This window comes from Meleagris gallopavo, chromosome 5 (genome assembly GCF_905368555.1).
Source record: "Meleagris gallopavo chromosome 5, MGAL_WU_HG_1.1, whole genome shotgun sequence".
Lineage (NCBI taxonomy): Eukaryota > Metazoa > Chordata > Aves > Galliformes > Phasianidae > Meleagris > Meleagris gallopavo.
The window spans coordinates 2,026,854-2,050,424 of NC_139408.1; the positions used below are offsets into that span (position 1 = coordinate 2,026,854).

Below are 23,571 nucleotides of genomic sequence, written 5' to 3' on the forward strand. Positions count from 1 at the left end.
CAATCAAATTGTTAGCAATTATTTAGAAAAAAAAAGCTGTTCTCCTTTTGTTTATGACTTCAGAACGAATGCATTACTTTCCATCTCGGAGAGCTGGTAAGTAGATAAAACTTTTCACAACTGCAGGGTGCACTGATACTCTACTGATATGAAATATGAATATCTAGCATCTAACTCTGGATCTGTGTTGTCTATGCAAAGGCAAAGTCTGATTCAAATGGGATTAGCAGTGTGCATGAATTTAAGCATGTCCATAAATGTCTGCAAGGCTTTAGTTATTCAGTGCACTCATTATCTCAATTTGTTGTTTCGTGGAATTGTTCCAAGCATCTCATCTAATCAGATCTTCCTGCAGGCACAACATATGCTCACAATAATGTTAGCTATATATAGCTCCTTCCACAATTGTGGAGGATCAATGGAATGTTTTTATTGCCAGTGCATGTACATGTCTGTGAATTATCCTTTAGGAATGACAATCCCTCGATGAGATTACAGTGTGAATTCTAATGGTTATAAAGCTGATGGCGGAAGTGTAATTTCTTAGATAAAAGCATTCTAATTAGATTTAGTGTATACGAAGATACAGCAACGCAGTATAAATAATATAAAATGATACGAGTTATATGATTTAATTAAAAAGCAAGCTTGACACTATTGCTTGTATACCAGTTGCACATGCAACCCATAAATAAAGAAAAACAATGTCATTGTGCTGAATGAAAGTCAGCCAGATGTTCTTCATTGAAATGTTTACCTCAGTAGTAAAGCATGTTTATTTCAGGCACCTAATGACTGACCTTTCATATTTAAGCTTGAAATGCAGATGGCAAATAGCCCAGATAATTCTGTTCTCAGTAATGCTGTTGTAAATCTGTTGTGTTACTGTATATTATGGAAAGTAGTGTACAATGTGACAAGAGGTTATGGCCCATTTCTGCTTTCTTTGTTGCTTTCATCTACAAAGGCATTCGTAGGAATCAATGACAGTATGTATAAAATATTACTCGAAATGTGTAAGCATGTCAGAATTATACTCTTTGGATCCTGAAAGCATTTAGTAGTATTTTTCATTTACCCATCCTATTTAAGTGATTGTCAACAATAGAACTAAGAAAATTTTAGTCTTGCTATACAGGTGATTGTAAAATGCCAATGTTAGTATTACTAAATAACTTTACCTACTGAATGGAATCAGCATGAAGCAGTTGAAAATTAATTTGATAGCATATGGTTTAATCAATGTTACTGTATTTGTTTCTAGATACATAACATAACTCCCCTTTTGCTATTCAACATATTACTTTGATAACAGCTCGAAAAATTGTGCTGTGAAACTAAGTATTAAACTTTTTTTTTTCCTTATAATCATATGCCACTTCTAAATTTCTATCAAAGCTCAGGATATCTAGATGGAAAAATTCAAATATTAGGACTTTCAAACAGCGGAGAAGGCAATTCCAAATGAACTTAATGCATCTAAAATGCCAGGTGCAACATAAAGGATTGGAGGTGGGAGAAATTAATGAGGTTTATGTTGGTCTTAAATCTGAACGTCCTTTTTTATTTAATAACATATGTGGTCTACATGCATGCATATGCATACACTCACTGAAAAGACATTGATTAGATAATGGAGTCGGTATGTACTCTCCATTTTTTCAAGACAAAATTCAGGTAGATTTTCAACACTATTTCATTCAGGAAAAATACTACTCAAGATGTAACTTCCATTTGCTTCTTTACCTCCTCTGTGTTCCTTTGAGTGAGGGACCTCAAGGATCATCAAGTTCCAACACCCACAGGCCACAGGCAAGGCAACCAACAATATGCAGAGGTATTAGTATTACAGGTTACTTATAAGCTAGCTTTGCTAGTCTTTTATTATGATCCTTCTTCTTGGTGAAAACTGAATAGATCAGCATGTCACACACAGTCATTAGTTTGAAGAAATCTTTGCGCCATAGGTTGTAAAAGTCCAGCTGAATGTATTACACTGCATGTAATAGTGTACCTACTATCAGGGGTGTAGTAGCATAGACATAGTAACAAGTATTTCATTTTTATGGAATGGTAGGCCATTTGCAGTATTGTATTTATTTGATATCTGTATCTGAAGTTGCAACATATATCACCTGAGTGAATGACTTGCCTTAGATTTGTTTACTGCCAAAAAATTAGGATTTGACTTGATGTGTTTGATACTGGTTTTTTCTGACAAAGTACTGGAACTTTCTGGACGAGAGTTTTGTTGCCACTTACAGTCTGTTTAGGATATGTCTTCATGAAAACAGCAGTCGTTAGCTTTCATGTTTGCACTGAATTAAATTTTCTTGCATCAGTATTTCACATGATCATATGCTGCACTTTACTACTCCAACATATGACCTGAATAAAATCAAATTTGATTTCACTTTTCCTGTACATCATTGTTGACCATTTCACAGCGTTTTCTTGCATGTGAGAAGACATCAGTGCTCTGAAATTGATGTTAAGAAGATAACATCACTAAGTTCCGTGGGTCTTGAAAGAGCTCTGATGACTTTCTATGATACCTCAATTGCACGTGCACTCTACTGCTTTGCTGGGTTTCTGTTATTTTAGAAAGAAAAATCTAACACTATTTAAAAGTCCCTCGTGCTGCTTAAATAGTGTCTCTTCAGCTTCTAAGTTGTTGCATTTATTGTCTGTATGGTCAAATAATTTCATTATAATTGGTGCAGAAAGTCTGTGAAAAGCATGGCACAGGGACTAAATATCTTGTCTTTTTGTAGGGATGAAAAAGTGATTTTATCTAAATTGAAATAATCATTGTGGAATGAGTCATAATAACCAGGTGGTGAAACTGATGTGTTTGCCCCTACTTTTAATTTAAACCAGAGGCTGAGAGGTGTTACAGAACATAACACCAATTTGTGATGCTATTCATACTCTGTATACTATGCGAATTTTTTAAAGCATTTGGAAATTTTTTGCTCAAGATGTAAATGTAATCTAAAAGAAAAAGGGAGAGAGAGGATTTGCGTTGTCATTGTGAAGATGCTAGTTAAGACAATCCTGCAATTGAATCTCAGCCACGATTTTTGCTAGTTATAAAAAATTATTGTAGGATAGGCTTCCCTCAAGTCACCTTCTGGCATACATGAGTGGCATCATTTCCAGCTACTACTGTTTCATGAGTATGATATGTTCTGTTTTCCAAAAGCCTGTGTTGGATGATGTGCAATGTCTGTGTGATCTCATGATGGCTGGAAAGATAGTAATTGTCACCAGTACATCTTCAGCATTAGGATATGCCACTGTAAAATCAGATCAATGAGATTCGGTACACGCTCAAATTTTGGTAACTTTCTTGGAAATAACACTTAAAATTGAATTTGGAGTTTAGTACAAAAAGGTACAGCGTACAAGCTATTGAGAGTCCAGCCTTGAACGGGCACTCTGGTGATTAAATACCATGCACATTCAAAATGGGGAAAAGTAGGACTAGAAATAGACTTATTATTCAATCGGGTTTATTGTTATTTTTTGATCTCCTCAAAGATGGTTTATTTGGGGCTTATTAAAGTAAATAACAGCGATGATTTCATTTATCAGTTGCTATCCTATTTAGTTGTCTTTATTAATTAAACATAATTCATGATTTTTATGAAAGGCTGTGACTGCCCTCATAGCAAGGACTAAAATCAGGGGAAATAGGAAATAGTAGCTGTCAGTAAAAAGAAAAAAAGGAAATTAAATGAAGATGTAAAGATAAAAAAAAGAAAAAGGACATAGAGTCCCCTTTCACCAAGTTGAATGCAGTTAATAACAGAAACCTTTGACAGGAAATTACATCATGGGAGGTAAAAAAAAAAAAAAAAAAATTGACAATGGTTACTATATTTACTACTATGAGATTTTTTTTGTCACTGCTTCTAGATGTTGGACTTGAAAATCCTTTGTTATGTTATAAGTGTAGATGTTACGAGATAAACTGTGCACATTTTCTCTTTGAATCATTGCTTTACTTGGAAGAAAAATAGTACAATGTGGCAAGATTATGATCTAGGCATTTTAGATGCTCCCTCAGCAATTCTTGTTTTCTCTCCTATCATCAACTGTCTTGACATTTGCTTTGGTGGGGTTGAATTACTGCAAAAAGAATATGAGGACAATAATTAATCTCCTACATTTAGTGCATCCATTGGGGTCTTCATCTTTGCCTTTCGTCAGTTCTCTTGACCTCAGCGCTCTTGACCTCAGCTCCCCCACCTGGGAGCAGCTACTGGGTACTATGCAGCAAGCTAGTTCATTTTTCTCCTCCCCTTCTTTCTTTTATTGTGGACGACACATGAAATTGCAAGTGGCTGGCACGTGAGTTTCTTTGAGTACTGCCTCTTAGATCAGCCACGTTTTTCTCACTGTTTAGTTTTGCTGAGAAAATTAATATTTCTTTGTTTCTCTAGAGTTGGCGCCATCTTTGCTTTTATAGAATGTATGGGTTTATGTGTTTTTACTTTGTGAATGAGGCCTGAATCTCTATTAAGATATTAATTTCAGCTACCTTTCGTTAGAATAAGGATCACTAAGAGCATAATTAATTATGTTATTATATAATGTATGTCATTAATTATATTAATACATTGATCGTTATAATAAGCATTTCACCAAGAAATACCTATGTACTTCTAAAGACAAGGTAATGGAAAATGGTAATGGAACAGCAGGAATAGCAATAATACCTACACTGCTCTCAATTTTTGTCTTTAGTCAGGATGCATTAGTGAATACAACTGGTTCAGGACTGAATTGCGACAACACAAAGTCTCTGGGTAATCTTGACACTTAACTTGAATCCTGATTGACTTAATGTTGAGCAGAAAGCTAATCTAGTAGCTTTAATTCAACAATGCTGCCTTAAATTTGCACTATTGTTGCAACCCTTTGTAACTCTAGCATTGTAACCCTTCTTGTATAGCAAGGAATCAAATCTGTCAAAAACATGATTAGCCTTGGGAAGATCTCAAGGATAGATTTCTAATAGTGGATATTAAATCCATTGGAATCTTTTCCATATAAATACATACACCCATTTATTTCATGGAAGGTGTAATACCTTTGGTTGATTATTATTGTACTTTTCATGAAATAAGAAAAAAATTCACAAATGTCTCTACTAGAAAGTCATATTTCTTTTCAAAATCGTATTTCTATTAAGCTTTTGTATTTCTTTTATTTATTTTTCTTTGAAATAAAACTGATGATATGTACAGTTGATGCTCACTGTCCTGGGTACTACAATGTACTACAGGAATCCAACATTTTTATTGGAAGTAAGTATTCTAGAATGGTCCCAAGTACATTTGGATTTGCTGAAGCAAAGCAAATTGCAGTGCACACAAAAACAGTGAGTGAAAAATCTATAGATGTTAGTAATTACTGTTGTATTTTGTTATTTTTAGTCTAATCTGAGTTCTCTTAGTCACGAGATTTAGTAACGCCAAGAAGAATGACTAATGTCAGCTGCAAATAATGAAGCATTATCCAAGAGAAGAGAAATGTACTTATCGTGTAAATCAGAAAGGGGTGTTGAGGAATAAGACGAATGAGCTTTAACTTTAAAATAATATAATGAATCCTGAGGGCAGATTACAGCTTCCCAGGAAAACTGAACTAGCTAGGCATGTGACAAACCACAGACCTTTGTTAAATATTGTAGCTATTTACAGCTCAAGGTTGCAGTTTGTTGGGTTTTTTTTGTGCGTGTGTCTGCGTGTTTTATGTGGAGAGAGAAGGAGAGCTAGAGGGAAGGAGGCTATTTTGTTTTTTTCTAGGATATTTGTAGACCCTTATCTTGTGATCTGCATACCTGACTTACAGATATATAGAATTCACTGTAGCCCAGTGTGTTTTGCTTATTATACTATTGCCTATTGGGTTTGACAATCTGTACTGCACAGTCACTCCATCTTTAGACTGCTAATATTTTACTGATATCAGTTCTCCTGTGAAAAGTGGAGATGTGTCATCTAGAGTGAAGAATGCTATTTAAAGGTTGTCATTCAGGACACCATGGAGTAAGGGAGAAGATTCTTTTTCTTTAGCAGCCACAGGTAGCTGGGACAAGGTCAGATTTGAAAGCTGTCACCCAAAGGCACTGATGAAATACAGATTGAAAGCAGCACAATTAATACTTCCCTTTCTCTTACCTCCTTCAAATTTCAGATCAGGAATAGCAGCTAACAGTTTGTTTTCTCTCACAGCTTCCCTTACTCTCCTGCAAGCAATCACATTGACTTCAGACTAACACCAAGAGTGCTCTCTGTTGAATGCCAAGAATTGCCCGAAATAGGTAATTCCTTTGAGATCATCCATGTTGAAGTGATTCAGTGCAACCCCATTTAGCCATCTTCTGATAACTGCATTTGGAAATCAAGTCTGGGAATTAGCACTTCAAGTCCTTTTAGAAACTAGTTTAAAACTAGTTTCGAAGAATTTTGTTTCCCCTCCCTCTATCTTTTCTTTGCAATTAAAGACTCACTTGTGTTTTTCTCTTGTACTGTCATAGCATCAGGTTCCTAAACATTTTAGTCTGTGAAGAGTTTATAAAGTGAGTTTATAAAGATTAAGTGACTTGATATAGTAGTTCAGTACCAAATGTAGGAACTGAAGTCTGTATCTGTATATCCAATTCCATTACTGGATTTTTCCACCTCATGTTAAATAAGTCTCATGTAGGCCACTCTGAAAGTAATGCCTTGTGTTAATTTCCGTGGAAACTACAGCAGATACCAGAAGCACAATAACACTATTTGACAGAGCAAATTCTCAGCTACAGACCACTGTTTTCAACATGGTTCCTACCATTAGCTTTACATTTTCAACAGTAATGAACAAGAGCCTGCATGCCTTGCTCATAAAAATCTGCATGGCCAACTGGCACATGGCTTGTATTTCCCATCGCTATCCCCACTGCTGAAGCACACCACCCACTGCTCACTGTGCTCACATCTGTTGCTTGGTCCCCGTAAAAACACAGCAAGTGTTGCCATTTTTTTTCCGCATGAAGGGATTCAGTGCCACACCTTTGCTTCATCCACATTTCCATGTCAGGCACCATTCTGTCAGACTGCCTCTCTGCTGCCGTCTGTCACATGGCAGCAAAACATAATGGGGTGTTGATGGAAGGTTCAACCTCTAATGCTGTACCAGCAACATCCACCTCTGATGCTGTGGGCCAACGTCATAACATAGGAGGTACAACTTTCAGAGCACTCCTCATATAAAATTTAGAGTTAACATACAAATCAGGCTATTGGTTCCACCAGCTTTTCCTCATGGTAAAGCCTCTGTACCTGCAATATCATGTCATTTATAAGCTGATGTATCACTGTACAAGGGCCAAAGAGATGGCTTATCTGTGCAGATGCATGTCCTGAAGTATGATAGGCATTCCTTTGACAAAGTGTCTTTATGCTCTGTTACGATTTTTCCTTCTTCTGTCTGTCTTGGCCATTTTGCAGCATTTGCTTTCTTTCAAGGCTGAAATTTAGAATTTAAATAATTCTTTGTGTTAAGAAAGCTCCATACAATGTATTTGTTATTCACAGCCCGTTTGTGAAGTAGTCATAAATGTTTCTACTACAATTTGGTAGAGAAATTATGTTCAACTTCTGCCTTCTTCTGGCTGTATTAGGCATAGCAATGAGATATATGACTCAAACTGTGTTATAAAATAATGATACTACATAATCCTCTTAATTTCTCTAAGTTAGCAACTGCTTTTTGAGATAATGTAGCACTGACTTTCTACCCATGCTTTTGAACAGAAAGGAGGCAAATTATCATTTACATAGTTTTTGACAATTTATTTTTTGAGCACCATGAGCTCCTCATCTACAGTTCCCACAGGGTTCTGCAGAAGGCTCCAAGTATCCCAAATTATATTATTTCTGTGGTTTAATTAAAATAATGTCCTCATTCAGTTTTTAGATGTAATTCTTAGTTGATGTATACCTACCATTTTTTGTTTTGTTTCTTTTAAATCATGGAAATTTGATGTGATGTGCATATATGTCACTGCAATGCAGCTTATAAACAAATGCTAGTGTCCTAACAATTCTGGCTTTGACAGAATACGAGCAGTGTTGTTCTTCTACCACCCTTTTACCACCCTTTCCATCCTTTCCATATACAGTCACAAACATAAGGAAATCAGTGGTTCCTGTTGTGCTTCGTGTGACATAATAGTGAAAAGAATTTTCCTCCTTTTCTCTCATTTTTACCATTTAAATGATTTCATGAATGTGAAAATGCAAGAAAAATGAAATCAGCAGTAGCCTGTGGTCCCATCTACCCAGGATAAACCAGTAGCCTAGAGAGGAGAAAATTTAAATACGTTCTTCATCACCTGTCTTTCACAGTAGCTGGTAAAAGCGTATGAATTCATTGAATGTCAATAAGAAATGGTGAGCAAAGAGCAAAATGAATCATTTTAATTTGGTCATTCACATAAAGAGCAATCAGCACTGGGACATAACCGTTGCACTATCTACTGCAGTAATTGGAAAGATCAGGAAAAGCTAACCTGGCTCAGTATATCCAGACAAACAGAACCAAATTCACCTTTTTTAAGGGTTCTCATGCATTTCATGTTCTCTTTCCATGAGGCAGTGATTGACCTCACTTAAAACTTAACCTTTTTATTAGAAACAGTAATGTTCCAGCAGTTCCCTTATGGTCAGAACATTTATTTCCATAGATAATAGCTATGTTTCTATGTTCTGCTCTGTAAAAGTTTTTGGAGACTGAAATTCTGTTCTTCCTCAGGTAATGTTTCCATTGCAAAACATGTTTCTCATAAGCAAAACACAAATAGTCAAGTTGGAAGTGGATTGATTTGTAATGCATTTAAGGTATTTACTCTATTTTTACAATCTGTTTGAAAACAAAGTAAAAAAGGAATGGAAAATGGCACTAGTATTTCTTTTTCCAGAATTTACAAGAGCTTTTTAACTTCAAAGTTAGCATTGGCATGAATGAGTTGAAGCTTTGCATTCTTAAACCGGGTGAAAATGTGATAGCCAGAATCCACAGGGCTGAGCTTGGATCCAAACTCACTAGAGTTATACCTAAAATCATTTCTTCAAAATAGTTCATCTAGCGCTGCACTGAAGAATTAATCAATATGTGGCCATCTGTAAATGAAACCTGGCCAAAAACATTTATCATCTGCTTAGATCTGCTTTTGGTATTACCATGGAATTCACTAAACAAAACAGAACCCCTTTCCTTTTCTCTGCTTTTCCCCATCTATACAGAATGTACTTGGATCTAGCTCTGAATTCATCCAACTTTACAGACTAATTTTTGAGCCCAAAGGCATAACTAAGAGCTAAGACATGAAGTCTACAATCTATCAATGAAATTTAGGAATGATTGAAATGCTATTGCTCATTGCTTATTATTCATTCATATTTTAAACTCCCAGCTGGAAATTTCTTGGTACAAAATATCAATATTCTTGGTGATAAGATTAAAATTTTATTGATCCTTTATATGGGAATTATAAGATATGCCAAAATGTGTATGGGAATGTTATGTTTTTGAGACTTACGTAGGAGTATAAACATAATTGCTGTTATCCCAGTTAGTCAGTCTATCAGCTTATCGTGTGGAACAGAATTCATTCAGTGTACTTTTCTCATTCTTCTTTACTGTTGGTTTTTTATTTTTTATTTTTTCTCCACTGAACTTCTGTATTGTGTTGTTCTGTTTTTTTGTTTTTGCTTTTTTCTTTCAGGTTCATACTTTTTTTTCTATCCCCATTATTTTTAATGGTAGTAATTAGTGACTGCATTAAATATTATATGCAGTATAATTCCTTTTTTCCATCAAGGAAGGAAGTTGAACATTTTCAGTCTGTGCATTTTTGTTTTGTTGGCAACAAAAATAAATTTAAAAAAAAAAGTGAGATATTTGACCTTGTTTTGTGAAACTGATGCATGAGATGGAAGTGGTTTCAATTCTTAGTGAGCTCTCAGAGTGTTCATCAGAGTTTTTATTTAATTTTACTCTTCCTGTGCTTTTTCCTTGAAAATAGCTGTTCACAAATGTATGTATTGCCAAAAAGCAATGACATCAATAAGATACAATTGTGAAGGAAGGGATGTCTTTCTCTAGTAAGATAGGTCTTACAAAAGTCTAGTAAAGAGACATGATCAAATTTTTCTTTGGGTTCTATACCAGATTGCAACTATACCTTCCATCTAAAAATTTATGCTAACTGAAAATGGAGTACCAAAAAATTGATGACTTTTTTTTTTTGAAACCTTGTCACCCATTCTCAGAATTGAAACAGAAAGCAAGTCTGCATATTTTTTACCATTCACAGGGCTGTTCTTAGCCAATGTATAAAAATACATAAATTTATTTGCCAACTTGAGCTTGCCATAATTTGAGTTTCATTTTGAACTCTGTTATGGTTTGAAGTAGCACAGACTAGTTAGTTTTCACCTTGAAGATGTATGTTTATCTCATTTAAAATGAGTGGTGAAATCCAACAAAAGAGCTAAATCTGGGAGTTACCTCAAAACTGATTGGAAACATATCACAAATTATTTTATACTTGTTAGGAGCCTTTTGAGACATCGAAAATTACAAAATTTGTCAGCACCACATAAGTACTGTGGAAATTTCTTCCTTAGTGATGGTGTTAATTTATGAAATTATTTAACAAAACATCACAAGTCCAAGTTTAATAATTAAATAAGAAAACTCACACGTCTGCTTAATAACAAAAAAGCGTATTTCTCTTCAAGCCTTCAGGAAATAGATTTTGTACGGTCAATTTCTGTGCAGCCAGTTGTTTCCTACTTCCATCTGAACAACTGCATGTAGAAACAACCACCAACAAACTCCTGGTGTTCTGTGTCCTTGTAACTGATTAGTGCCTTCCCTTGGTTGCTCAAGATTTCTCTTCAGAACCTTCTCCTTTTTCTGCGGGGAGAACGGAGGTTATAAAGCATTGCTATACAAATGTCCTCACCCACTATTTGAAGAGAAGGACTTGTCACTTAGCACGGGGTAAGGGTGGGGGTAGAGAGCTGGATGGAGGCAAGGGCTCTGATAAAAAAGAAGAAATGCAAAAGGAAAAAGCTTTCTGCAAAACCTTCAAGAAATTCTGCAAGAAAAATGAAAAAGCTTAGTAGAAATTAGCAACAATGAACGTTAACAGGTAGAGGCATGATTACGAATATGTTGTACCAGGTCTGCCTTTAATGGAGTCAGTTTTCTCCACAGCAGTTTGTACAGTGCTGTGCTTTGAATTTCTGGCTAAAATAGTTTTGGTATTTGGCATTTCAGCTTCTACAGCATCAAGGCTTTTCCCTACTCTTGTATCGGTGAGTAGCCTGGGAACAGGCAAAAAACAGGGAGGAGACACAGCCAGGACAGCTGACCCAAACCAGTCAAAGGGATATGCCAATGCCATGTGGCTTTGTGCTCAGCAAATGAAAGTTCAGGCAACAGAAGTGCTTGCCTTTCCAAGTAACAGCCGTGTCTGCTGAAACTCTGCTTTCCAGGCAGCGGTTAAACATCTGCCTGCCAATAAGAGGCAGTGAATAAATTCCTTTTTATGCTTTGCTTGTGTGCACAGCTTATATTTCACCTATTAAACTGTCATTATCTCTATCCATGAGTTTTCTTGCCTTCCTTCTATTTTCTCCACATCCTGTAGGAGAGAAGAGTGAGTAAGCAACTGTGTGGGTGTTTGGCTAGGGTCAACCCACCACTTACATAGAAATATTTCTCACCTTATATCCTAGATTTTGATGCTAATGAGATTGCTGTATATAAGAATATAAAACTCACATTATATTTACAAAAATGTTTTAGAGGCACATCTTGCTCTCAAGCTGTACTGTTAGTTACGACTGATCTTTTCAAATAAGAATTAAAAATAGGAAAATGAAAACATAGTTCTCTGAAGTCTTACCGTTCTACTTTCAAACTTTTGCTTGAATTACAAAGCTCTGAAATCACATGGTTCAGCATTCCATTCACAATCATAATTTAGATAATCACAAAATTAAAAGTCAAGACTTTTTTCTTTTTGGTAGAAGAAAAAGATTCCATAGATCATTAAAGGTGGTAATATAGGTTATTGTTCTATGTTGTTTACTATAAGGAAGTTAAAATGTCTAGAGATTAATGCAGAAATGCTCTATGGTATCAAGTAGTTTTAAGACAAAATATTCACTAGTCTCTGGGTCTCAATTTTCAAAATTTCAATAACTTTTTATGTGTTATGTTGTATTTAAAGCACATTTGAATTTTAGAAATGATAAATGTTCTGTTAGCAATCACAGTCACTTGCAATTCTGGGACAAAGGAAAGCGATGGGCTGGTTTTTCTTAATTTTTCAGTATATATATCGTGGCATCCTTCAAATATCACTAAAGTCATCCCAAGACCATGCTCTTCAGAGTGGATAATTAATGTGTGTCTGACCTCATTAAGGTGGTGGGTGCAAGCATTAACCTCATTGTTTTCATAAATGTACATTGACTACTTGTAGTTAGTGCAGGAGTCAAAATAAATAACTTCAGTGAATAAAGTTTATAGAAAGTACAGTTTAAGCCCTACTACATGGATGGGGGGAAAAAAAATAAGTTATAGTATGAAAAGTTAATAGACTTTCAAGCTGAGATCATTCTTATCCAACCCTGCTTCATTTTACATGTAAAGAACAGAGTTTTTTTTATAAATGCCAACAGTTCATTTCATCAGCAAGGAAAATTTTTTATTTTCTGTGAGCTACTGTTTCCTAGAACCTTCATAATTGATCGTAACCATCACATTTATTTTTCCATGCAACTTAACTGTCAAAAAACTTTGACACTAGTAGTAAATTAATCTGAAAAAAAAAAACTCATCAAAAATGTCTGTATTTCCATTTTGAAAATAGTAATTTATATTTGTGTAATTTATTTTACTTTTGTGAACAGCACTGCAATTAACTACAATAGTTTGCATGATAAACCTGTTTTTTTGGGGAATCATCGTTCACATATAAATATTTCCTCCACATTCAAATGGTATGAGAGAAAGGCATCATCATGTAAAACCAAATTTGGAAGTATCTCCATCCTTATTCAAACTTTAGCCTACCTGCTGTTATTTTATGACTTCAGTAGATAGTTTTTTTTAAAGTATTTTATTATATGGCCAATTAAAGGGATGCATCAGAAAAGATTTGTTTTATCTTTACCATGAAGAATACAGTACAAGCTATATATCAGCTCAATTAAGCACATATAACCCCGAAGCTCCTGTGTTAATTCCTGTGGTGGTAAAACAGTAATTGTTCTGAGAGACGACAAGCAGAACTGTGACTCAAGCAAGGACATGTTGTTCTGTTTGATTGCAATTACTGGCATATAACTAATTGTTTTGTCCACCATCTTGATGTAATGCTTCATTTTCCCTGAGGATTTCTCACAAGCTCTTTTATCTTATTATTTTTGTGTTGACTGTCTAATCTGCTTTCCCAACCAAACTGAAATAATTGCCTCGGTTTACCTGATGATTTTTTTGAGATCTCTACTTATTGCAGTATTTTAAATGTTTCAGTTAGTTTCACATTAATCATTTATTCAGGCATCTTTGAATGCTCAGATTCTATATTCCTCTTCTTCTTTTTCCCTAAGTACAGACTTCTGCTCCAAGTAGGCATAATTAGTTCATGCTTTGTAAGGACTTCGCTTTGCCACGGGCTTACAGCCTTCAGAAATGGTACTCTGGACATAGATTTTCAAGAAAATATTTTCCTTAAGATTAAATAATCCTACTAAGATGAAGATATATTTAAATATAACCAGTTTCTTTCTTTCTATTTGTAACAAATCAGATAATAACTCTCAACACGAGTAAAAGTTGTATTCATATTTCTCTGGAAATTTCTTTCTGGAGCCCATTGTGCCATTCTGTGACATGTTAAGAACTTCTGTCTTTCTCTCTGTCTGGTAATTGAAAATAATAACGAAACTCACATCACAATCACTGAAAAGAATGGGTGCACTTCTGCTGATATTCACTGCAAGATAAATACTTAAAAGCAAGATGATGAATACACTTCCTCTATTTCAGACATGCTGTCTCATTAAATGATTGCCAAAAATGCAGACAAATAAAGAATTACTGTCAATATGTGTAGAAGCTGTTTCCAAACTCATCCTGAGATAAATGAATTTGCCAGCAAGATGGAAGAAAGAGGTCACTTGAGACAGAAGTAGCCAAGTGAAACTGCCCTAGTCTTGACCAAGGGGTCTAGGCTGCCATCAGTAAATATTTTATGTTATGTGATTATAATTAATACAATTGCTGTGGGGGTGAAGAGAGACTTGTTGCCCGTTCAAACATGAAAGATTGGAGGAGATGATGAAGTAGGCAGGCTGGAGAGCAGCTAGGAGTTGTACTCGACCAATGAGTTAGAGAGGGATGCCTGTGATGTCATGATGCCAATCTGTAAGGGTGTTAAACAGTGACTCAGCATGGTTGGAGGCTTAAGGTACTGTGATTTTAAGTACCTAAAAAAGATCTCTCTATTCCTTTTTATGGCTTATGCCTCATAACAGTGCCTGGCAAAACAAGGGAGTGAGAGTAACGTTTTGCTATTCAAACACAAAATAAGTGTTTTCACTAAGCAGAGTGTTACTTACAGCTAGATCAAAGGGTGAATGTGATTAGAAAAATTAATTGCCCAGGCTATGCAACTATTAAAAAAAGAAGAAAGAGAGAAAGAAATCTAAAATATTTGTCAGCTGACTTAAAAGCATCTGTAACAGGTTGCAAAATAAATGGTTATAACATCTGCTCTTATGATAAGCTGTTTTCACTCGCAGGAATAACAAACACAGTAATAGTAGGGCTCTGCATCAAGCCAGACATGAAAAAAGAAATATGTTTGTACTTTTTTTTTGTACTTTAAAATATTTCAAGTGGTTTCATTAGAATTTTCATTTACAGTCATGGGAACAGTTATCATTTAAAGGATCAGCTGAGATGTCTTAGGACAAATTCAAATATGAAATTGCTTCTTCCGTTTGTGTGCTCATTTTTCTTTGAGGCTGCCCAGAGGAGCAGGTATTAGCATAACAGTGAAGTGGTTATGCTGACTTCTAACAAGGATTTGAGGATCAGAAGGGGTTTGAAAAGCTACAGATCTACACAGTGTGAAAAGATACGAAGCTGTAAAATAAATGGAATTTGTTACTAGATACTTAAATAACAGTGACTCAGTGGGGAAAAACATAACTTCTGTAGAAGGTAATCTTACCTTTAAAGTTTATTAGAAATTTTTTGAAGAAATTAGTGCGCATGTGAATGTGAATAAACGGTTAACGCTCTTCTCAGATACCTCATGGATGCTTGATACAGGTCCTCACCAAAGAAAGCAGGAAATTCTGAGCAGAGAAATTCAACTTTGTGCCTGATTTTGAACTAGCTCTGTCCATATGAATATGAGCAATCTAATTCTTTTGGAGTGCAAGCTTTAAGATTTCATTAACAGTGTTACAGATGAACTCAGAGCTTGTGAGAATATGAAAATAGAGCAGATATAATGGAGTAGCCTTGTACACCCTCTAGTGGTATGTACAGATTTTAAGGCTTTGGTCAAATCTGTCTGTTATGTAGTTTTTCCATGTATCTGTGTATATCATACATGTTCAAATACATCCCAGTGGAATTTGGCTCATGTTTTGTTAACCATTCTTACATCTTGACTTCTAGCAGTAACAACAGCTATAAATAAATAACAGTAAACAACAATAACAAATAAACGGCAGATTTTCAAAAGTTATTTGTTGGCTACGGCCACATAAATCTGATTTAAAAAGACCTGACATGACATGTTCTCTTAGAATTAACCTTATCATTCAGACAGAGACTTCAAAAAAAATCTTGGGAAAAAATGGCTTCTTCATCAGTCTTTTTGGTTTTATCCTTATGTGTGTACAGTTCAGTATAGTTCTTAATAGTTCTTAATTGTTTGTAACATAAGACCCGTGAATTTCATCCATCACACCATATTAATCAATTAGACTCAAGTTGGTTGGGATTAAGAGGGTGTTAAGTACAGGATTCTGGAGAAACTGAGAGTGGAGAACGGATTTGTATTTTATTAACAGCCACGCTTCTGTATCTTAGCAACTCTTAATGTATTTGCAAGAATCTACTGCAGCTATCTCTCCATCCATGGATAACGTTTGTCCAACTAAGGTTTCGGAGGAGTTTTACTGCAGAAAGTTTCAGACCTGGGGAACCTACCAATGTTTGAAACATCCCTAGAACGTATGCTAAGAACAACAGTGACTAATTTTATGCTTTTTGAACAGTTAGGCTATGAAATCTACCTGTCTTTATCACCATGCTCATCCCAGTGTGAGTTTGGTGAATGTTGTTTAACCCAGCATTCAGTCTGAATTCTGCCCCTTAGGATGCCCTAGATACAACATCATAAATGGCTGGAGTAGAAGTGAAACATTCCGCCTAGAGCTCTGAGTCTTATGGAAGTGGTCACTTGGCAAGCTTTTAAGCTCTGTGGCTCAGAGCTAAGGTATGTAAAGATCATAAATAATTAACTCCTTTCCAGAAAGTGTGGAAAAATTCCCTGTTGAGTGACTTAACTGTGGACCATGGAAAAGGTGCAGCCTCAGCCCAATTTGTACAGTGCTGTAGCTAGTGCTGCAGCTGAACTGCTTTTGTAGTTCCCACGGCTGCAATGAATCCTCTTGCTTGTTCCTGCTTTTCAGCCAGGTCTGCTCATTAACTAGAACTGGCCAGACAGCTCTGAGCAATGCTATTTGAAATATAGACCCAGATCTAGGAGGGCCAAGGGACAGGAATGGAAACTTAGCTGGTCTGTTATGGGGAAAAAGGGAAAATATGTTATTTGATTTGATTAGCTAGCATCAGAATTTTATCCTACCACTGCTGCATGTTGTGGTCTGATTCTGAAATAAATGAATGCTTTTAATGACTCTTAACAGCATCATTATAATCTAAGCTACATTGCTGAGTAGAATGCACTGAGGCTAAACCTCTTTATCTCTTGCAGACCGTTTACTATTTCATGTAAAGTTATTTACATAGGAAAAGGATCTATATAGTTACATTTTCTTTATTACATATCTGATCTAGTTTCTAGTTCTCTCGGGAATGCTGAACATTTGTTTCTTCCTGCATGCGAGTTCTTTTGAGGTTGTAGCACTTTTTGTTCTGGTCAATAGCTCACTGGAGAGCCTGTATTTCCATGCAGCTTTTTCCCAGGTCTTCGTGACTAAACGTTACAACAGTGTGCAAGAGATCAGCTATAGTGTTTTTGGTGACTGCTGGATAGCTAACAACCTACTTGGTCATACGTTCTTCTTGAAAGTAACTTGAAAGAATGAGTCTCACTGAAACTGCAAAATAATTTTCTGTAGTCTTTCAATGGAGAGCTGCAGTTAGCAGTTTAAAATATTTTAGAAACATTGGTTAAAAGTCTGTTGGTGTGAGAACGCAGTATGCATTTACCTATAACTTGAGCTATAAGTCAGAAGAGTTTCTTAAACTTCTGTACTGTAGAAATTATACAAGGAATGGTAAACTAGCAACATATTTTAGACTCCCTCCAACGTTGCTGTAGTTTGAACAAGTTTCATCAAGGCATTATCAATTGAGGAATATGAGGGTACTGATGAAATTTGGGCAGTAAGAAACCGGATGAGGTTCAACAAAAGCAATTGTAGGGTCTTACACCTACGGAGGAATAATTGCATGCACCAATACAGGCTGGGGGATGAGCTGCTGGAGAGGAGCTCTGCAGAGAGGGACCTGGGCGTCCTGGTGGATGACAGGTTGGCCATGAGCCAGCAGTGTGCCCTCGTGGCCAAAAAGGCCAATGGCGTTCTGGGGTGCATTAAGAAGAGCGTGTCCAGCAGGTCGAGGGAGGTGATCCTCACCCTCTACTCTGCCCTGGTAAGGCCTCATCTGGAGCACTGTGTCCAGTTCTGGGCTCCCCAGTACAAAAAAGACAGGGATCTCTTGGAAAGAGTCCAGCGGAGGGCCACAAAGATGGTGAAGGGCCTGGAGCATCTCCCCTATGAAGAAAGGCTGAGTGAACTGGGTCTGTTTAGCCTTGAGAAAAGGTGACTGCGAGGGGACCTGATCCAGGTTTATAAATATCTGAGGTGTGGCGGCCATAGCGGTGAGGCCAGTCTCTTTTCAGTGGTACGTGGAGACAGGACGAGGGGAAATGGACATAAGCTGCAGCACAGGAAGTTTCGCACGAATGTGCGTAAGAACTTCTTCACGGTGAGGTGACGGAGCACTGGAACAGGCTGCCCAGGGAGGTTGTGGAGTCTCCTTCTCTGGAGATATTCAAGTCTCGCCTGGACACCTACCTGTGCGACCTGGTGTAGGGAACCTGCTTTGGCAGGGGGGTTGGTCTCGATGGTCTCTAAAGGTCCCTTCCAACTCCTACAATTCTGTGATTCTGTGATTCTGTGAAATATGTTGATACAGAGTGACTCTGAAGGGAATAGGTGAAATAAATGCTGTTTTACTTATTTCCATTTCTTTTTATTGTATTGCACATATGCTTGATCCATCTGTATGAAGGAGTCCTGAAATTTCTGTCAAGCTTGAGCCCTTGGTCTTAGTGGTGGATATGTTGTGAAACAATATTATGTATTGGAGAGAGATGATTTGTCACCTTATTTGATATAACTGTTATTTTAAAGTCTTACTACTCATGTTGGTCTTTCTCTCCTTATTACATTTTCCTGTTATGCTTTTGCAATAAGCTGCTCATTTTGGTTTGGTATCTAAGTAGGTCACTTTGAAACTTCCTATTTACTCTCATGGAAATTACAACAGATCACAGAATTGCAGGGGTTGGAAGGGAACTATGAGAGATCACTGAGTCCAACCCACCTGCTAAAGCAGGTTCCCTACAGTAGGTTGCACAGATAGGAGACCAGGTCTTGAATATCCAGAGAAGGAGATTCCACTACACTGGGCATCCTGTGCCAGCATTCTGTCATCTTCAATGTAACGAAGTTCTTCCATATGTTTGTGCGGAACTTCGTGTATTCATGTATGTTCATGTATTTGTGTATAGTTTTTGGCCATTCCTCCATGTCCTATCGCTACACGCCACTGAAAGGAGTCTGATCTCATCCAATTGCCTTCTGCACTTCAGATATTTGTAGACATTGATCAGATCCCCTCTCAGTCTTCTCTAAGCTGAACAGTCCCAGGTCCCACAGCCTTTACTCGTGTGGAAGATGCTCCAGGCCTTTTGTCATCCTTGTCACCCTCCACTGGACTCTTTCTAGGATATCCCTGTCTTTTCTGAACTGGGGAGCCCAGAACTGGACACAGTATTCCAGATGTGGCCTCATCAGAGCAGAATTCAGGGGGAGGATCATCTCCCTTGAGCTGCTGGCCATGCTCCTTTAAATGCATCCCAGAACGCTATTGGCCTTCTTGCCCACAAGGGCACACTGCTGATTCCTGGTCAGCCTATTGTCCACCAAGACTCCCAGGTCCTCTGCAGAGCTCCTATCCAGTGGGTCATCCTCTAACCTGTAGCTGCATGTGGCTATTTCTCCCCAGGTGGAGGACTCTACAGTTGCTGTTCTTGAAACCTCATCTGGTTTCTCCTCCCAACTTTCCAGTCCATCCAGGTCTCTCTGAATGGCAGCACAGCCTTCTTGCATGTCAGCCACTCCTCCCAGCTTTGCATCATCAGTAAACTTGCTAAGAGTGGACTCTGTTCTACCATAAAGGTCACTGATGAAGATGATGAACAAGACTGAACTCAGCACTTACCCCTGGGAAACACCATTAGTTCCAGGCCTACATGTATTATTATTACACACCTGTAATGTATTATTACAGTGTATATCAGTGGGTGCCATTTTTTTTTCCACATGGAGGAATTCAGTGACACATCTCTGCTTCATCCACACTTCCATGTCAAATACCATTTTATCAGACTGTCTCTCTGCTGTCAGATGACAACAAAATGTAATGGAATATTGTTGGGAAAGATCAACCTCAACCACCACTACCACTACCTCAGCCACACCACCACTATCTCCTTCTGACATTGTGAGCCAACATAATAAATAAGAGGCATTACTTTCAGAGCAGACCTCGTATAAAATTTAATTTTTGTTAAACTAGATCATCAAGCTGGTATCTAAAGGCAAATGAGAGAATAATGCTGTTACTCCTAATGAACAGGAAAAGTAATCTGATCTTAATCTAAACAAATTATATTTAATTGAAAGAATTTTTAACAAGTACACCTGAAATAAATGATATCTTTGACATCTACCTCTAACTCATAAAATATCAGGCTATGACATGACAGTTCTGAAGTACCTAACCAGCTGTGTTAGAAAGTTGCTGTAGGAACAGATTTAGTTTTAATAGTGAAGGGAAATAACACACAGAAAATGAATGAAATGTTACTTCCATAAAAAAATAATTAGAAAGCTTCCTAACAAAACTGTTGTACTGATTAAGATTTTAGATTCTATGTTTGCTAACAGAATGGTTATTAGAAGGTGTTTTAAAACAACAACAACAAAAAGACACCTATAGTAGCCAATGCATCTAAATGAGGAGAGAAATCTTTCAGGCTTATTGGCTAACACTGATATCTCAAAAAACACCTACGTGGCACTATTCCTGTTATCATGTTATTGGCAGTGCATGCATATTACTTAGCAAGTGAGTTACAATAGATATTATTTTGTTTTTACAGTGATTGTATCATAGAGGCTCATGCTCTTTAGATGAGGCTTTCTCAAGTACACAGTTATTTTCTGCAATAGCTAAGATTCTTGAATGGGAATCATATTTCATGGCTTTGGAGGCATTTTCCTTGGTAAGCTGCCACAATGTGGGAATCAATGTATTATTTATATTTTACTAATTGTTAGATCCTGATGTACTCAGCTCAATATGAGTAGCAACTTACTCAGTGGGACCCTTCTGGAGTACAGTGCTACTCATTGTGAAGGCAGATGCCACTAATTGGTTCCATGTGACCAAGCCTGAAAAACAGCTTATAATGGCTATGCAGATATGTCTATGAAGCTGGCAAACTCAGCCTTAACTTTGACATTTTAGTACTTTAGAGAAGATTTAAGTACTATTTTTGATGCGCTATATTTAATGTATTGATTTCAAACCTCTCCGCTTCTTTTTTGTGATCAAACTTGAAAACTGGTAGTACTTCATGAATAATTCCTAGAATTTAGGGATGTTCTTTCTTTAGTGTGGGGCCCGGAATATTTAGCAATGCTAGTGCTTGTGTTATTTTAAAAACTGTACAAGTCTTACTTATTTTAAATAGTGTTAGTCCATTCAAATACAGACAGTTTGACCTTTCAACTTCCCTTTTATCTCAGTGATACAGCCCAGAGCTTGTGCTTGCGAGTGGTTATGCTTACTCTCTTCATCTTTTATTCTTTGGATGCCTTGTAACAGCACAACAGTTTGAGTTCTTGATGCTAATAGGTAAACACAGTCTTGAAATGTCTGGGGAAGAGGGTGGCCCTGTAGATAGCAGGCACAACAAGTAGAAAGTAGCTGATTAAACTCTCAGATTTCTCAAGTCCTTTGCATGGGTTAAAAAACTGTCAATATTAGCAGTCACATATAAACTGTGCGTTTACGCTGCTGCTCCTTAACCTATCTTTTATTTGCTCTCTTTTTATCCAGCCCCTCCGATGTTCAGCCCAGTCTAGACAAGCAGTTAAGAGCGTAAAGCCAGGCTTTGAAGCTGGGCTGTTTGCCACTGGTAGCAATCAGTATACTGCCCAGCTGCAGCATAGCTTTAGAGTACCTCCACCTGTTAGCAAGCACTGCCACCTTTTCTGTTATCTGCCATCAGAAATATGAACTATGTATACATATATATGTATATAAAATTTTTGTTTTTCCTTCAGTTTCAATTATCATGAGCTAGTGCTAGTACTGGCAGCAAGGAGAACGTTTTAAACTAAAGGTGAGACTTTCAAGGTAAGAATCTTTCACTAAATATTTTATTATTATTATTATTTCTGCCCACATGATGGCAGTATATGTTAATCCAAATGATAAAAATTAAAAACCAATTGCAGCTTTTCAACAACAAAGTTCTGACGCTCCCCCTTCCCAAAGCCAAGAATCTATGAGAAATTTCTAAAAGGCATTATGAATACATATGAAAGGATAACTCCCCCTAACTGTAAAAGCCCCCAGGTCTTGTAAAGCAGTAAAGCACTGCTTCATGCAAGAACCACACGTAACTATGAATGTGTATGGAATGGTGCTATGTTATAAATAGAAGTGGTCAGTAAAGCTTTGTCAGTCATGCTTGGCTTAATCATTTGAAGTCAATAAAGTCATTGAAGTGCAATAACCACTCCCTGGCATCAGTTTTGCAAGTGCAGAACTGGAGTTTTGAGCTCCTAGATGCTGATTGTTTAATCTGTGGTAAGAGTACGGAAAGTCTAAACAGATAGTCTATTGAGATATTAGCTGCAAAAAAGTTTAGGCATTACTTCAGAAGGATTATAACCAGGGACAAAGTCTATTGAATTTGTTAAGCTCTTCATCTGTTTGTAAGTTAAATCAAGGGAGTTTGCATGTGTGCGAGGTTTGAGTGTGTTTGCTGGGTAGAATCAGAGAACGTTGCCAGGACTTACTGTTAAAGGTTATAATGTTAAAAAGAAAGAAACAAAAAGAGTTATTTTTCTAAGCTTTGACATATCTCTAAGCAGGTACTTTTTTGTTTGTTTGTTTTTAAGGTAATTAAAAAGCGTATCAGACTTGACTTTATACTTCATATTTCTTTTATGCTAAGATCTGATAAGAAAAAGAGTAAAAACTTGTATTTACAATTACAAAGCTAGAAAACTAGGAATAGATACTCCCTTCAGCCCAAATGCATAAAACAAGAGACTTCTGCAAAGCTCAGCAGGTACCTTTGATTAGGGTCTCAGATGAGCACCATCTCATTGAATCACAGAATAGCTCAGGTCGGTAACTCTAATGAGCCCCTGTGACCAATTTACCTCTTGGATCCTGTTACAGAGCATGTGAGCGCAGGCACTACTTTTTTTCTCTCTCTCTTTTTTTTTTTCTAAAATCCTCCATTTTTCCTTTTAGTATTGCGTTGTTAGACTGTTGCAGTACTGCTTTATTTGGGCAGCTTTCCTTTCTGAAAAAAGCTGGACTTGCTGAGATGAGCTGTTTCATGATACGTACCTGGAGATATGAAGCTTGAAAAAAAATGGGAACTGAAGCAGCCAAAGTGAGTAATTTGTTGCTACTTTTGTTTATTATAGTTTTTATTTCACAGATCCTAAGGATTATTACAATGGTTTCTATGGTTCATATTATAAGACTAAAATTACCTTACAAGGCATCTCCTTTTGCTACTATATGTAATATACTGGGCAAATCCCTGCCCTCGTTGTTTGCACTCAGCAGGTATGGGGGGAACTTACTGTGGCATGTAACGTTCCTGTACGTTTTGAATTA

The 23,571-nt window shown here is 36.8% G+C and overlaps 1 long non-coding RNA gene across 2 annotated transcripts in view; it reads left to right on the forward strand.

Annotated features, from left to right (window-relative positions):
• The window catches only part of LOC109367618 (uncharacterized), a 220,139-nt gene that overhangs the window by 141,714 nt on the left and 54,854 nt on the right, over positions 1-23,571 (forward strand). The window lies entirely within an intron of this gene.